General features: G+C 37.0%; 1 pseudogene; it reads right to left on the bottom strand.

Annotated features, from left to right (window-relative positions):
* Positions 1-1,504: 1,504 nt before the first annotated feature.
* Positions 1,505-5,649, bottom strand: LOC105720243 (eukaryotic translation initiation factor 3 subunit I-like; annotated as a pseudogene).
* Between the last annotated feature and the right edge of the window lie 9,448 nt (positions 5,650-15,097).

Raw genomic sequence — 15,097 nt, 5'->3', positions numbered from 1 at the left:
TATCAGAATTTACTGCCATCTGCTCTTCTGGTCATCAGTATGTCTCAATATAACCTGGCCAGGAAAGTCCTGGGTCTTTTGGAAGAGAAAAAGACCAACCTCAGAGGAGCTACAGAAGTTAACCAACATATATCAATGGGATGCAATAGAGGATGCATGGAATTGAATCCTCAGAGTACTGAATCAAGAAGGATGTATAAAGAAATAGTTTATTAATATTTGGAAAGTCATAATATAGAATTTCACACCCTCACAAGGGCCCAGGAAATAATGGTATCATGTTATTAGGAGGGCTTTCAGCAGCATGAAGAAAGTGATAGACCATATTATATGCAAGAGATGCCAGAATTCTTATCCAAAGTAGTAAAAGAAGGGATTCAAAAGGTTCAGAGATGCATGCCAGAGCAATTATACTGTGTAAGGCACCAGATGATTGTTACATGTGAGATCTCAGAGGACACTGAATTTACCAGTGATCTGGAATACATTTATGAGAAGTTCACCAATATAACTAAAAAACTCAGTGATGGCCATCCGTGGTAAGACAGGGAAGATGGTGGAAGATCCTCTCATAGCCCTGGGTTCACTGATAACAAGGGAGATCCCAAAATAATAGAGGCTAAGTGGCTATGCTTAACCATCAGAAAAAAATGTGTACATAATTGCTGTAATAGGCAACAAAATCAAAGTGGCAGCCAGGAGACTATGGCCTGCAGAAAGCCATTCAGTTCCTAGGGGTAGGACAAAGATTGTTTCTCAATTATAATAATAAAATATATTAAGGAAGAGTGACCTGGAATGTGAGGGCAGCTATCTCAATAAAATGTCACAATGGTTTCTGGACCTGAGCCGAATATCAGATCTGGAAATCAAAATCTGAGATTTTGATAGGCCAAAAACAGAAGCTAAGTCTTGATAATGAAGTACTCTGCAATGCTATGACAAGTGTATATGGCAATGACTTCCCCTGTTTTCTTCCAAAGCAACCTATGACCAGGACCAGCTTCATGGGCCTATCATTTGCCTCTGCATTCAGAAGGGTTCAGTGCTTGGTTTAATGCTCTGCTGTTATTATCATGAAATTCTTAATGATTTCTCTTTGACTCTGCTTTTTTTTTTTTTTAATTACCAAACAAATTTCTTTCTCAGAATTCAAAACGCTATGTGAGAAGCTTTCCTGGCCTAGACAGAGATCCAGCTTCTTACACCTCAGACTCAAATTCACGGTATTTCATCCATGTCCCTGCAAAGGACATGAACTCATTCACAAAAAACCAAACACCACATGTTCTCACTCATAAGTGGGAGTTGAACAATGAGAACATATAGGCATAGGGAGGGAAACATCACACACTGGGGCCTGTCGGGAGGTGGGGGGCAAGAGAAGGAATAGCATTAGGAGAAATACCTAATGTAGATGACGGGTTGATGAGTGCAGCAAACCACCATGGCACGTGTGTACCTATGTAACAAATCTGCACATTCTGCACATGTATCCCGGAACTTAAGGATATAAAGAAAAAGAATTCATACAAGCTAGGGGTTCAAAAAAAAATTTGAAGTACTGTGGGTTGAAGTAGTAGATTATGGAGATAACCATCTTCACTGCCACTGCTATAGCTCTTGCCATCAGGATGGAAGACAACACTGTCGATAGGTCCAAAGTGTCCCTTGACTCTTCTGAACTCTTCTTCAAAGGCCAAATGAAAGAATCCACATTCAAATTTGCCAATCTTGGTGGAGGTTGTGGTTACATCCATGGCTTCCTGACCACTGCCCAGCACAACATGGTCATAGCTGGGGGAAAGGGTAGCTGAGATGATGGGATGTTCTGTTCAGAAAGCCTTCTATCAAAAGACTTTGAAGAGCTGTGGAGTCAAAAAGCTTGGCCGTGTTGTCCTTGGATGCAGTGACAAACATGGTCATGTCCCTAGATAAATGGGTGTTACTGATCTGCTGGGAGTGCTCCTTAACATTCACCAACACCTCTCCGGATTTGGCACTATACTGGTTGAGCTCCCCGCTCTCATGGCCTGCAATGATGCTCTCCCCAAGGGGGCTACAAACAGCACTAGTGATTTTAGAGTCACTGCAAGAGATCTTCATGTAGGACTCATTGTGGCCAGCCTGGCTCAGATCCCGCAGGTCAAATAAGCTCACAAAGCACTGGTAGCTCATCTGTTTCTCTGGGGAGAACGTGATGATGTTGCCCTCAAAGTCAAAACTGCAGATCCAAACAGCTGAATTGGTCTTGAGTAGGACCAGTTGTTGTCCCTATTTCACAGGCCCAGAGATGACAGCTGTTGTCAGCTGAATGGGTGAGGACATACTTGGTGTCCCAGTCAGCATCCACACACCACATAGCTCTGGTATGGCCCATGTAGGTTCCCAGCCTCTCACAATTCACAGAGTAGCATGCATTAATGATAGGTTCCTTGGCCATGGTGAAGAGGTCTCTTTCATGGTTATACTTAATCTGCATAATAAACCACTCATGGCCCTACAGCAGGATTGGCTTAATCCCAGCAGTGATGCAAGGAAAGCTGCAACTGATTCTGTGTTTTACATGTCTGATTTAACAAAGACTATGTATGCACGCAGAAGAGACCAAGTAGGCACTCTCTGTGTGCTCTCCCATTCTTGTCATTCCATTTGCATGTAGTATCACTCCATGAGCACGGAATTCTGGTGGATCCAGGAAGAATGGGAATTAATTGAAACTCACGGTGAGGACAAGTATGTTGCACTTATAACTAGGTAATGCGGCCCTAGAGGTCACATTTTTCAATTGAACCAAAACTTGCTTTAAACACAGAAGGAAGGCAGTTACATTCGAAGAAACACAGTGCCCGGGCGCCCTTTTATCTCCTTCTTCACTCTTGTTAGTTGCCTACATTAGTCAACAACTTATGCCGAAAATGATGATGTAGAAGAAAAGAAAAAGAGCAATCAACGTTCCTTTCCTTTAGACATTCTTGACTCACAGTAACCTGAAAGTAAAAACTACTGGTAGAACGTGTACATATCAACAAGTAAAATTAAAATGGTTGGGTTTTATGAAGTATCTTCATTTCTGAAAAGAATGATGTATATATACATGCATGAGTTATAAAATATGAATTATGTCATTTTGGCAATTCTTCATATGAATTAAATGTTCTCATATTTGCTTTTAAAACTAGCATTGCACAATATTAAGGTAAACAGCAAAATGTATGGTAATAACGTAAAGTTTTTATTTTTTGGGGGGTAATAAATAGTAAATAAAAAATGCCATGACAAATCCCAGGATAAAGGATACATTTCACCATGATGAAGGAAGGATCACACTTGCTAAGGCTATTCAGACAGTGGAGGTAGTGTATTCCTCATTTGGGAATACTTCTTCAACCCATATTCTAAGTAATGTAAAAGGCTTCCAGCATTAAGTAGAACCCAGAACAGAAAAGAAGTCTGCATCAGGTCTAACCTGTGGAACGTATAGCTAGACAGGTCATAGTTATGAGTTCCTGGGAAGCGCCCATAGATGAATCACAACAGAGACTCATAGGGTTCAGGATCATCCATAGTAAAGAATAATAAACTTTTTTGAAAAATAGCTCCTTGTGAGCTATTGAACCTCTTAAAAAATGGAGATACCAGTTAGCCAGAATTGCCCATCAAAAGTTGTGTTCTATCAGACACACCAAGTCACAGTACAATGGAAATAAGAGATTAGCCATGACTAAAGGTACAATGAAAGCACTATGCAGATATAAGTGGGATGAGCAAGTGGTGCAGACCCCCATGTTTTCTGCCTCTCTTGAACCAGTTTTTTCCCTCAGTTCATACCTATGGCCTAATGGGGGATCCTTTTATAACCAGCTGATGGAGAAGAGAAAAGTCAAAACTGGTTTAAGGGTAAAATTTGTTTCAGATCAAGCTTCTTAATGGGAAGAACTGTAAGTGGTTGTCTCGGTAATCCACTTGGTATGGAAAGAAAAGTAGTTTGAAGTAGAATTATCAACCCTAAAGGAGTATCAGATAACCTAATTGCTTAGTCAGTGCTTAGAAGAAGAAAAATTGGCAAAACAGAGCTAAAAAGGTCAGAGGCAAAGCCATATGGAGAAATCTGTAGGCATGGGTATGAAGAACTTTGCAGCAGTCAGCCAGTTGATGCCAGCAGCCTTTGTCACTGGCCATGAATGGAGAAATTAGCATAGTGACAGATAAAGGCTAACCACCTGGGTTTCACTCAGCAAAGTTAATCAAGCTACTGCTGCTAAAAAATGTTCAACTTGCAAACAACAAAGACTTAAGCTCAGTTCTACCCATGGCACTATCTTTTGAGGGGTCCAACAAACAGTTTGGTGGCAGGTTGCTTACATTGGACTCTTCCAGCCTGGAAGAGACAGTGATTCATCTTTACTAGAATCTACACATATATATTCAAGGTAAAGTTTTGCCTAATGTGCTCACAGGGCCTCAGTCAGCATCACCATCCATGGGTTTACAGTGTATTTGATCCATGGCACAGGATCCTATATAGTGTTGCATGAAAAGCAGTCTATAGCAAAGGCCATGTGGTGGTAGACACATAACCACTGACTCCATCACATAGAGCACCAACCAGAGATGCTGGCCTGATAAAACAATGAGACATTCTACGGAAGATACTATTGAAGCACCATCTTGGAGACAACATCCTGAAAGGACAGGATATCATGAACTAGAACAAAATAATACCCCAAACCAGTGACCCATAACATGCCTTCATGTCCTTTTAGGCAGAATAAACAAGTCCAGAAACAATATAGACATACAAATGACCCCGCTCACCAACACATCTAGTAATCTATTTATTTTTGCTTAAACATCCCAGGGACTCTGAATTCTGTGGTTTGTTTATAGGTCCAGAACCTCATGTCAAGAGACCACCAGTCAAAATGAAATACTCACCATTCTGGGAGGGATAATAGATTGACCATCAGGAGGAAGAGGGTCAAATAAGTGAGGGCAAAGAAGAATATGTTTGGCAACTAGAGAAGATCCCTTGGTGTGATGCTAGCCCAATTTTTAACAACAACAACAACAAAAAAAAAACAAAACAGAAAACAAAACAGTCCTGGTCTGAGCAGATCATGGTGACTACTGGCTCTAATCTAAGAGATATCAAATTCTGGGTCATTTTTGTAGGTAAGACACCCAATTCAGCAAAGCTTACAGAAAGTGTCAGGGAAATCTCTAATGGTTGATACAGGAAGGAGACAAAGAATATCATTTGCAGCCTCAGAAAAAAATGCAGTGAAGTGAGAATAGGTCTGTGGTTTATCTTACCATTCTCTCCTGTGATGTACTTCTTCTCCAGGAAAAATGGCACACAAAAATCCTGAAGGAGCTCTCTAAGAACTTAGTGTGACACATACAGAACTGCACAGGGCAAGCAATGGATGATAGGGATGCCTCGATGAACGATGCAGGTTACCTGCTGCACCCCAGGCCTGAAACACTTGTTTTCCCAGCTATTTGGGAGTGTTGGCAGATGACAGCTCTCACCTGAGTTCCTCTCAGGTCATCATCCTCAGATGAAGAAAGCGGTTCATCCAGAGTCAAGTTACCTCCCTGGGAGCAGCTCACATCTAATGACTGGTTACTGGAGAGTACTGACATTGTTTGGCTCTGTGTCCCCACCCAAATCTCATGTCGAATTGTAATTCCCAATGTTGGGGGAGGGACCTGATGGGAGGTGATGGGATCATGGAGCTGGATTTCTCCCTTGCTGTTCCCATGATAGTGAGTGAGTTCTCATATGATCTGGTTGTTTAAAAGTGTATGGCATTTTCCCCTTCACTCTCTCTCTCCTGTCTCCATGTGAAGGTGTGTACCTTCTACCATGATTGTAAGTTTCCTGAAGCCGCCCCCAGTCATGCCTCCTGTACAGCCTGTGGAATGGTGAGTCAATTAAGGCTCTTTCTTTATAAACTACCCAGTCTCAGGTAGTTCTTCATATCAATATGAGAATGGACTAAAACAAACATAAAAGCTTGTCTTGCTTTCCTTGATTAAAGATAACTCTGAAGGGGCATCCAAGCAAAGGAGCTCCTTGTGCTATCAGCTGAGGCCTTTTTACGAATGCACACCCCTCGACTCCCTCTACTCAGTTGTACTTCTTATTGCCTATTCTGTACAATAAACTTCCTGCAAATCTGTGCCTGAGAATCTGTTTCATGGGAAATTAACCTGTGACCCTCCCCAACTATTCAACACCACTGTAGCAAATCTCAACAAATAAGGCAAGTGATGGGAGAAACATTTTGCAGATATGCAGATTGCTGTAGCATCTACCAACTATAAAGAGCTATAGCTTTGATATAAAATATTACTTGTCACATATAAAAACCCCAGACAACAGTATAGCTAAACTAAATTACCAGACAAATAAATTCCTTTCCTCATCATTGATTTAATAGGAAAAATAACATGGGAGCTGAGAAAAGTTCCATTTATATGCAATGTAAATGAAACTGAATAAAGAGTTTCATTTCTTTATGAGATATCAAATCGAAAAGCTGATAGGAGCACCAAATGAACTGAAACAAGATGAAGGGGTAAAAATCCCACACTATTTTTTTATTGCTGGTTACATAAACATTACAGGGATTATTAGAACTAGGCATTATTTAACAAGCTAATCATGAGAAAGTAAAAATAAATGACCATTAATTGCATTTGAATTTGAAGTCAAATATAGAGGAAATATTTTAGGAAGATTGGGCAATACAACTGATCATGTTAAAGTAGCTAAAAATCATATCCATGGATATATCCTGCCCAGATTTCCAGATTACAAATGTGATTCCTGTAACACTGGCATGTCTCTCTGCTGAGAATCGTATCAATTTTGTTACTTTTGAATGTTCTCCTAGAATAGCTTCTTCTAAGACAGATTTCTAATCGTATTACCAGATTAGGCATAAACTGTATCAGGCATAAATATAATTTAGTCAAAATTCTAATGATCTGAATAGTTACTTTAGCTGGAAACCAATGAGGATTTTATCACAGCATCATTTATGATTCAGCGTTTTTACCTCTAAGGAGGAAAACCTTCTTTCTTTTGATTACAATCCTAATATATTTTCAATAACGTTTTGCTGTCCTTTGGGTATACCTGGGAAGTCACCTGCCCTGCAGGATACCTAAACTTATATGGAAAAAAAAAACGAGAAGGGGTAACTACTTTTGTATTTTGATTGCAATTCCATCACATTAGTGGACAAAGTTATTCTAAAATCAAGATACATTAAATACTTTACAACTATGCTTAATGTGTCCTAGGTTCTTAAGTAGCACTACCTCAGGTAGGTCACCTATGTTCTCTTAGTCTCCTTCTGAGTAATAAAAGTATCACAATTGTATTAGGTCCAACTTAATGACCACCTAAGGAACACATGTTAATTAATATGAATGAATCTTAATGTTCTCAGTAAAAAACTAATGATAATTAGCAGCTATGTTGACAAGCCAGCCAAAGAAATAACAGCAACACACAATTACACCTTAAGTTTCATAGGCTATTTTAAGTGAAGTGGAAGAGGATAGCCAGTTTCAAATGCATGGCCCATATAATAAAACTATCTTTCTTCTTTGGGATCAAACTCTTGACTTTGACTCTTCTCTGAGCATCAATGACATGAATTAGTGCATGTTCCCTGAGGCCCTCTAGTTTTACTTTCCCTACAGCGGAGAGAACACCAAGTCATATAATGCAATTGAGATCTTCTTTAAAAACCAAAGTCTTAGCTCAGTGATTGATCATACAATTTGTTTGTTCACAAAAAGACTTTAAGATATATATTAAAACTGTTTCTTTTGAGAGCTTGTTTTCAATTTTGAACACTGCTCAGAGGTTGTGTTTCTTTTTTGCGCTGGCGTAAGACCATTTATTTATTTCATAACATCATTGTATTGCTATTATATTATCTCTGTTTTCACCTTCAATCCAACCAAGGGGAATATTCTAATCAATGGCTCTTAGATGTATTTTGATGCCAGAGCCATGTAGCATTAATGGTTAGAGAAGTTGTCAGTTCAGCCTTCAGCCTTAGGCCTTTAGCTAGATTTTTTAATGCCCCCTTTTCCTTGGGAGTACTACCTAAATATCCTTTTTCTCCTTTCATTTATTCAATGTTTCTCTAAGCAGTGTGTGTTCAGGTAGTATTTTTTAATACAGTGACCTATGAAAGCAACAATAAACCGCTTGATCATTATTTGAATATCCTAACCCAAACAGTACACTATTACCTCTGCCCTGCACCAGCATGAATATTCTCCTAGGAAACTTAACTATAGATTCAAGTCTCTGAAAAGGCTGCCAACAGTAATTATATAGTGAAAACTGAACGAATGAGTGTTGAAGCCAACCAGTCGACAAGGCCACCTGATATCAAGAGTCCTGTATACTTCACTCTTAAATATAATGAGAGCTGAGGATCACCAAACCTTTGATGAAGTCTCTAATATAAAAGACAGAGACCAAAAGAAACAGAAAATAAAAATGAAATCAAGGAAAATAGCAGAGAGAATAATAATAACACAGAGAATAATATCTTCAAAAAGAAAAAGAACAAACTATAATTGATATTATCAATGAGATAAGATATTATACAATTGAGATAAAAAAGGAAGGTTTAAAAAATATAAAAAATAAGAAGGAGGTCTTGGTAATTAAACATAAGATTACATAATTTTTAAATATGTCAGTAGATGTCTGAAAGATACACTTGAAATCTTAGTAAGGAAATAAGATTTAAAAGACAAAGACATGAAAAATAGGAAAGAAGAATTAAGAATATCAAAGGATAACTCCAGGAGCTGGAATATCTTGCTAAGAGGATTTTCAAAAAAAGAAGAAAATAAAATTCGAACGGAATACAAATTATCAAAGAAATAATAACTTCAATAAAAAGCCCTTCCCCAACACATATATCACATGATTTTATGTTTCCAGTTATAAAAAGAGGATCCTAATAGATTTCAGAGAGAATAAAAGTGATTCAATATGGAGGAATAAGAGTAAGAGTCATTGAACATTGTATGAGCAACAATGGAAATCAACAGGCATTGAATAATGCCTTAAAAATTCTGAATTTAAGTATTTTCTAACCTTAAATTTAACCCTGTATTGTCTTTATGCTCTAGCCAAGTGTGAAGATTTTTAAAAATAATTTTCAAACCTGCAAGTTCCTATAAAGTGTATCTCCATTACACCTTCCCCACCCCCCACCCCCAGAAAGCTACCTGTAAATGTATTCTACCAAAAACAAGAAAGTAAATCAAGAAAGCTGATGACCTGGTATCAAAACCACATAGGAGTCTCAATTCTCAGAATGAAGGCAAAAGAAAAAATTTAAGAGAAGACTTACTGAGAGCAACACGCCTACACTGAAATAGAAGTATAAAGGGCTTTCAGGAGAGAGATCCCCAATAGCAAAAATGGAAATAATAGAGTAAGTTATGTATTCGTAGCTATATTAAAAGAAACTTTTACAGTTTTCTTCTCAGCTCCTCCTGGGGATGGACTAGAGACAGACAGCTAATTAAAAAGCAAGTTGGTTTTAAAAATAAAGCAATTATAAGCTATTTGATACTTTCTGTGCTACTCAGAGTAGTAAGGTATCATCTTTTTATGTTATACAATAAAAATAGCAGCTATAATTTTTTAGGGTCTTCTGTATGCGAAGCGTATTTAAGAAGGAAATTCTGCCATTTATGACAACATGAATGAAGCTAGAGGACATTATGCTAGGTAAAACAGGCCCATCACAGAAGGACAAATGCTGCCTCATTCTATTTATATGAGGTCTCTACAATGTTAAGCTCAAACAAGCTAAAAATACAATGGTGGTTTCCAGGGTTTAGGGGAAGGGAGAATTGGGAGTTATTCAATGGGCATAGAGCTTCAGTTACGCATGATGAATAAGTTCTAGAGATGTACTATACAATATTATGCCTATAATTAACAATAAAGTATCGTGAACTTCAAAATTTAAGATGCTCGATCTTGTTTCAGTGTTCTTACTACACTCACAAAAACAGAAACTAAGACAAATGGACACAAAAAAACTTTGGGAGGGGTTGAATATGTCTATTACCTTGAATGTAATGATGGATCGCAGTATTTGCCTATGTCCAAACTCATCAAATTGTACAAATTAAGTATGTGCAATTCTTTGTAAAATAATTATACCTCAATAAAGCTGTTTAAAAATAGAATGCTCAGAGAAGCTAAATGACTAGCTCTAAGTCGTAGAGTTAATGAGGCATGAGCTAGGATTCAAATCTATATTTTAAAGTCTGCTTTTTGTAATAAAGCATGTTCAACCAGCATGCTGCTCCATGTGAATATTGCATGCATATAAAATGCAATGTTACAAACCATGCTGATATATAATACTGTTTTTGTCTTTACTTGTGCTATATATGCATGTATATATGTAATTATCTCAACCAAATTGTAAGCATTTAGTAGAGACAACTTATAGGCTACATTCGAAGTTATTGTTTTTGAGGATTCTCTAAAACCTGACAGAGAATCTTCTACACAACAGGCTTTCAGGTGCTCTTCATCTGCTGGTACTATTTTGTGCTCTAAAAAAATTTTTGTATAAAAATATGTGGTGTAAATAAGTAAAACTGTCTACCTATATGTTTCCACAGAACTCTACTTTGGAAGAATTTTTACCTTAAAAGCAAAGTACGTGTAGTAGATATGTTTTTATATTTTTCTGTGCTAAGAGGAACACACTTCGACAAAGAACTTCGAATACCAATTTGACCTTGGATATCAAGAGATGAAATGTTATACCTATAATAAGGCTTAATTACAATGAATGCAGGATATCAGAAATTTATACATTTTTTAAAAAGCCAGAAAATCAAGAAAAAGAGTTTCCAGAAAGAAGTTTTGTTTTACAGGAACTAAAATTGAGCTTCTAGAAAGAAGAATTTATCAGCTCTTTTGTATACTAAGGTAATAATTTCAATGGATTATACAACATGAAAACCATTTGGAAATCTTGAGAGCTGTCTTGGGATACATGAGGTAGGAACCATGCTAGAGTGTTCTGAGCCATAAATGAGCAGTATAGTTTTCATTCTTCATATATAAGTAAAACAGATAACTGTTTTAAAAAGTATGTATACAAAAGAGTGGAAAGTCGTAATAGAATACTTCCAGAAGGGTGCGGAGCCAAGCAAGGGCATTTTCTAAGATTAAACAGACTTGAGTTCTTTGAAATGGTGATGGGAAAGATTGAGATAAGAGGATGAGTTTAAATATACAAGAAAGAGAAAGGATTGCTGATTAAAAAATACGATTCTTTAATAGATGAGAGTAAATGGATTCTCAAAACTAATGAAAGATTTGGTTTTAGCTCTTTTGTTTTAAAGCTACTGGTTTACCAATTAGCGGGGTCCAGCCCTGGATTCTAAATCAAATCTTATTGAGTCAGGAATTATTTCGTTAGGCAAATTTTTTATAACAATCAAATAGCAACAACCTCTTAGAATGAGCAAGGGCAAAATATACTAGAGTTAATAAACAGGTTCCCCTGTTTGTTACATCTTATTTTCCAGACTTATCAGGATGATGGGGCCCATAATGACAGCTAGAGTATTGCATTATTAATATCTTTGTCATTTACTTTTTGCCCTAGTATGCTATGGATTGGCCATAACCAAGATTCCGGTATATGTTTCCTCTCACAACTCTTGCTGTCTCTTTATTTGATAGAATTTCTCCTGTCTGTTACCAGTCCTCCCTTTTCCTCTCCTGGAATACACAGGCACGTCATTCAACACCAACTCAGTAATTCAATCTCTAGTAATCTTGGACAAACTTCCTGGACAAAAAGTGCAAGCTTAGAGTGCCAACTTTGCCTTCCTAGATTCCTCACATTTGTGCTCTAACTTCCTACTGGTATATACATCACACTAGGCCATAGAGTAAAGCCTGTTTCTCCAAGGCTACAAACCTGTACATCATGTTACTATAAGGAATACTGCAGGCAATTATAACAAAAGGGCAAGTACTTATATATCTAAACATATCTAAGCATAGAAAAGGTACATTAAAAATATGGCATGAAAGATGAAAAACATAGGGCATCTATTATAATTGGAGCTTGCAGGATTGGAAGTAACTGGGTGAGTCAGTGAGTGGTGAGTGATGTGAAAGCCTAGGACATTATTACACACTACTATAGACTTTACAAATACTGTACACTTAGACTACATTTACAGAAACTTTTTTCTTCAATAATAACCAAATCAGCTTACTGTAGGGTTTTTACTTTATACATGTAATGTTTTTAACTATTTTATATTAACACTTAGCTTTAAACACAAACACCTTGTATAGCTGTGCAAAAATATTTTTTCTTTATATCCTTATTTTATAAGCTTTGTTCTATTTTTAATTTTTTTATTTTACTTTCTAAACTTTTTTGGTTAAAAATTAAGATGCAAACACCCACATTATCCTATTTCTACACAGGGTCAGGATCATCAGTATCACCGTCTTCCACCTCCACATCTTGTATCATTATCCCGTTCCTACACAGGGTCAGGATCATCAATATCACTGTCTTCCACCTCCACATCTTGTCTCACTGAAAAGTCTTCAGGATTAATAACACATATGGAGCTGTATCTCCTCTGATAACAATGCCTTGTTCTGGAATACCTCCTGAAGTACCTGCCTGAGGATTTTTACAATTAACTATTTTTTTAAATGAGTATGAGTAGACTCTAATATAACAATAAAAATAAAAATATAGTAGATATTTAACCTAGTAACATAGTCATTTATTATCATTATGAAGCAATATGCACCATACATAATTGTGTGTGCTATCCTTTTTTAAAATTTATTTATTTATTTTTTAAAGACAGAGTCTCACTCTGTCACCCAGCCTGGAGTGCGGAGGTGCCATCTTGGCTCACTGCAACCTCCACCTCCCAGGTTCAAGTAATTCTCCTGCCTCAGCCTCCCAAGTAGCTGGGATTACAGGCATCCACTACCATGCTCCGGTAATTTTTGTATTTTTAGTAGAGACGGGGTTTCACCATGTTGGCCAGGCTGGTTTTAAACTCCTGACCTCAAGTAATCTGCCCACCTCAGCCTCCCAAAGTGCTAGGATTACAGGAGTGAGCCTCCATGCCCAGCCATGCTATCCTTTTATACAACTGGTTGGTTTACACCAGTGACACCACATACATGAGTAATGTATGGCATTACAATGTTAAGATGACTATGACGTTACTAGGCAGTACAAATTTCCAGCTCCATTATAATGTATGGGAACATCACAGTATATGGAGTCCATTGTTGACTAAAATGCTGTTATGTAGTACATGACTCTCTGTGTGTGTGTTATATTATGTCAGGTGGCAATGAGTTACATGGAAAAATATCTGATCAGGAAAGAAGGCTAAGTGGTACTATCTTGCAAATAATGAAAAGGAAACTTAATAAAGTTACCTAATAAGTTACAATAAGGTTTCCTTCCAAGGAGCCACACTGCTTGCATGAACCAGTTTCTTAATGGTGGTGCATATTTTGGGCTAGATAACTTTTTGTTAAAAGGGTGGTGGGACCTGTCCTGTGCATCACAGATCGCTACCTGCTAGATGCCGGTGGCATCCCCCACAACACTCTCATGAAAACCAAAAATTTCTCCCCACATTGTTAAATTTCCACTGTTGAAGTGCAAGGCAATGAAATCATGTCTATTTGAGAACCACTGTTATAAGTAATTCAGATGACAGGCAAAGTAATCATTCTAAATGACTTCAAGTGAAGTTAGGTCTTATTGCTAAGAAATGATAAACTAGTTACAGTATAGTGATGATATGTATGCCTATTTATGGTCATTTATACATAATTGGTTGACTCCACTATGAGGTGATTTGAGTCAGCCTTAAAGATACACCCAAATGCCAAATTTATTAGAGTGGGCTTATGCTATGCATTACTCAACAATAATGCATATAAAATTAAAAGCAAGCCATGGAAATTCTGAGCAATTTTACTTAATTCTATCTTGAGAACATGTATGCACATATTTTATTAGCCTAATTCATTTTATTAAAGAACATAAAATATATTTATATTCTAAATTTTAGGACAAAGATATCATTAAATTTTATTGATTTTCCAAATAAACTCATTTCTGTTTAATTAACTAATAATGAGTATATCCTAACTTCTCAATATCTTGCACTCTTCAACTGCAATTTATATACCCTGCAACTAACAGAGCTAGTATGCTTTCAAATGCTGTCTGTGGCATTTATTGAAAGTGTGGCTTGGTAATATATTAAGTATGTCTTATGTACCACAGTAAGAAAAGTGTAATTGTGGATTAAGGAGGCTCATCATTTAAGCTAACATATATAAGATTTTCCCACTTTTTAAAGGCAGATTTCCATTTTACCATTGGAGCTATCCATGGCTAAATGATAAATGGATGCTATCATGAAACCATTCAATCAATGCAGTGGATAAAGCAACTCTGAGTGCATTCAGGTATGCATTGAGACAAGGTGGTTCCAAGGATCTTTGGCCTTAACCTTACAAAAGGAGTTTCTTCCCTGCCCTTCTAAGAAGAATAAGCAGAACCTACTACTTCTGGGCCACTAGTATTTATGGCTTTGCTTGCCCACCAGGCATTAAGAGTTCTCCTACCAGATGAAGATATACAAACATATTGGAGAAGGAATTATGCACTGGAGCTGTTGTTTATAACATGATTTGAGCTAATTAAAAATTAGAATATAGTTAACAATTCTAATGTTGTTTAATCAAGCACCAAATCATGAACTCTTTCTTTAAAAACATGTGCCTCTAATAATATTTATAGTAAAATGCTTACTCTAAACCTACCATAATCCTATGTACCAGAAAAACAATGAAGTGTGTTGTTTGTGACTGTAAAATTGTTTTTCAAAGTTCAACATGATTGAGACGTATTTCTTAAAATTAAACTGACTTAAACTGCAAAGTTTATGAAGTCAAAATCCCATGTGGCAATTATCTTTCTTATATTTTCTAAAA

This window comes from Aotus nancymaae, unplaced genomic scaffold (assembly GCF_030222135.1).
Source record: "Aotus nancymaae isolate 86718 unplaced genomic scaffold, 86718_ANA_hifiasm-v0.15.2.pri h1tg000002l, whole genome shotgun sequence".
NCBI classification, from domain to species: Eukaryota; Metazoa; Chordata; class Mammalia; order Primates; family Aotidae; genus Aotus; species Aotus nancymaae.
This window is presented reverse-complemented; position numbering and strand designations above follow the sequence as displayed.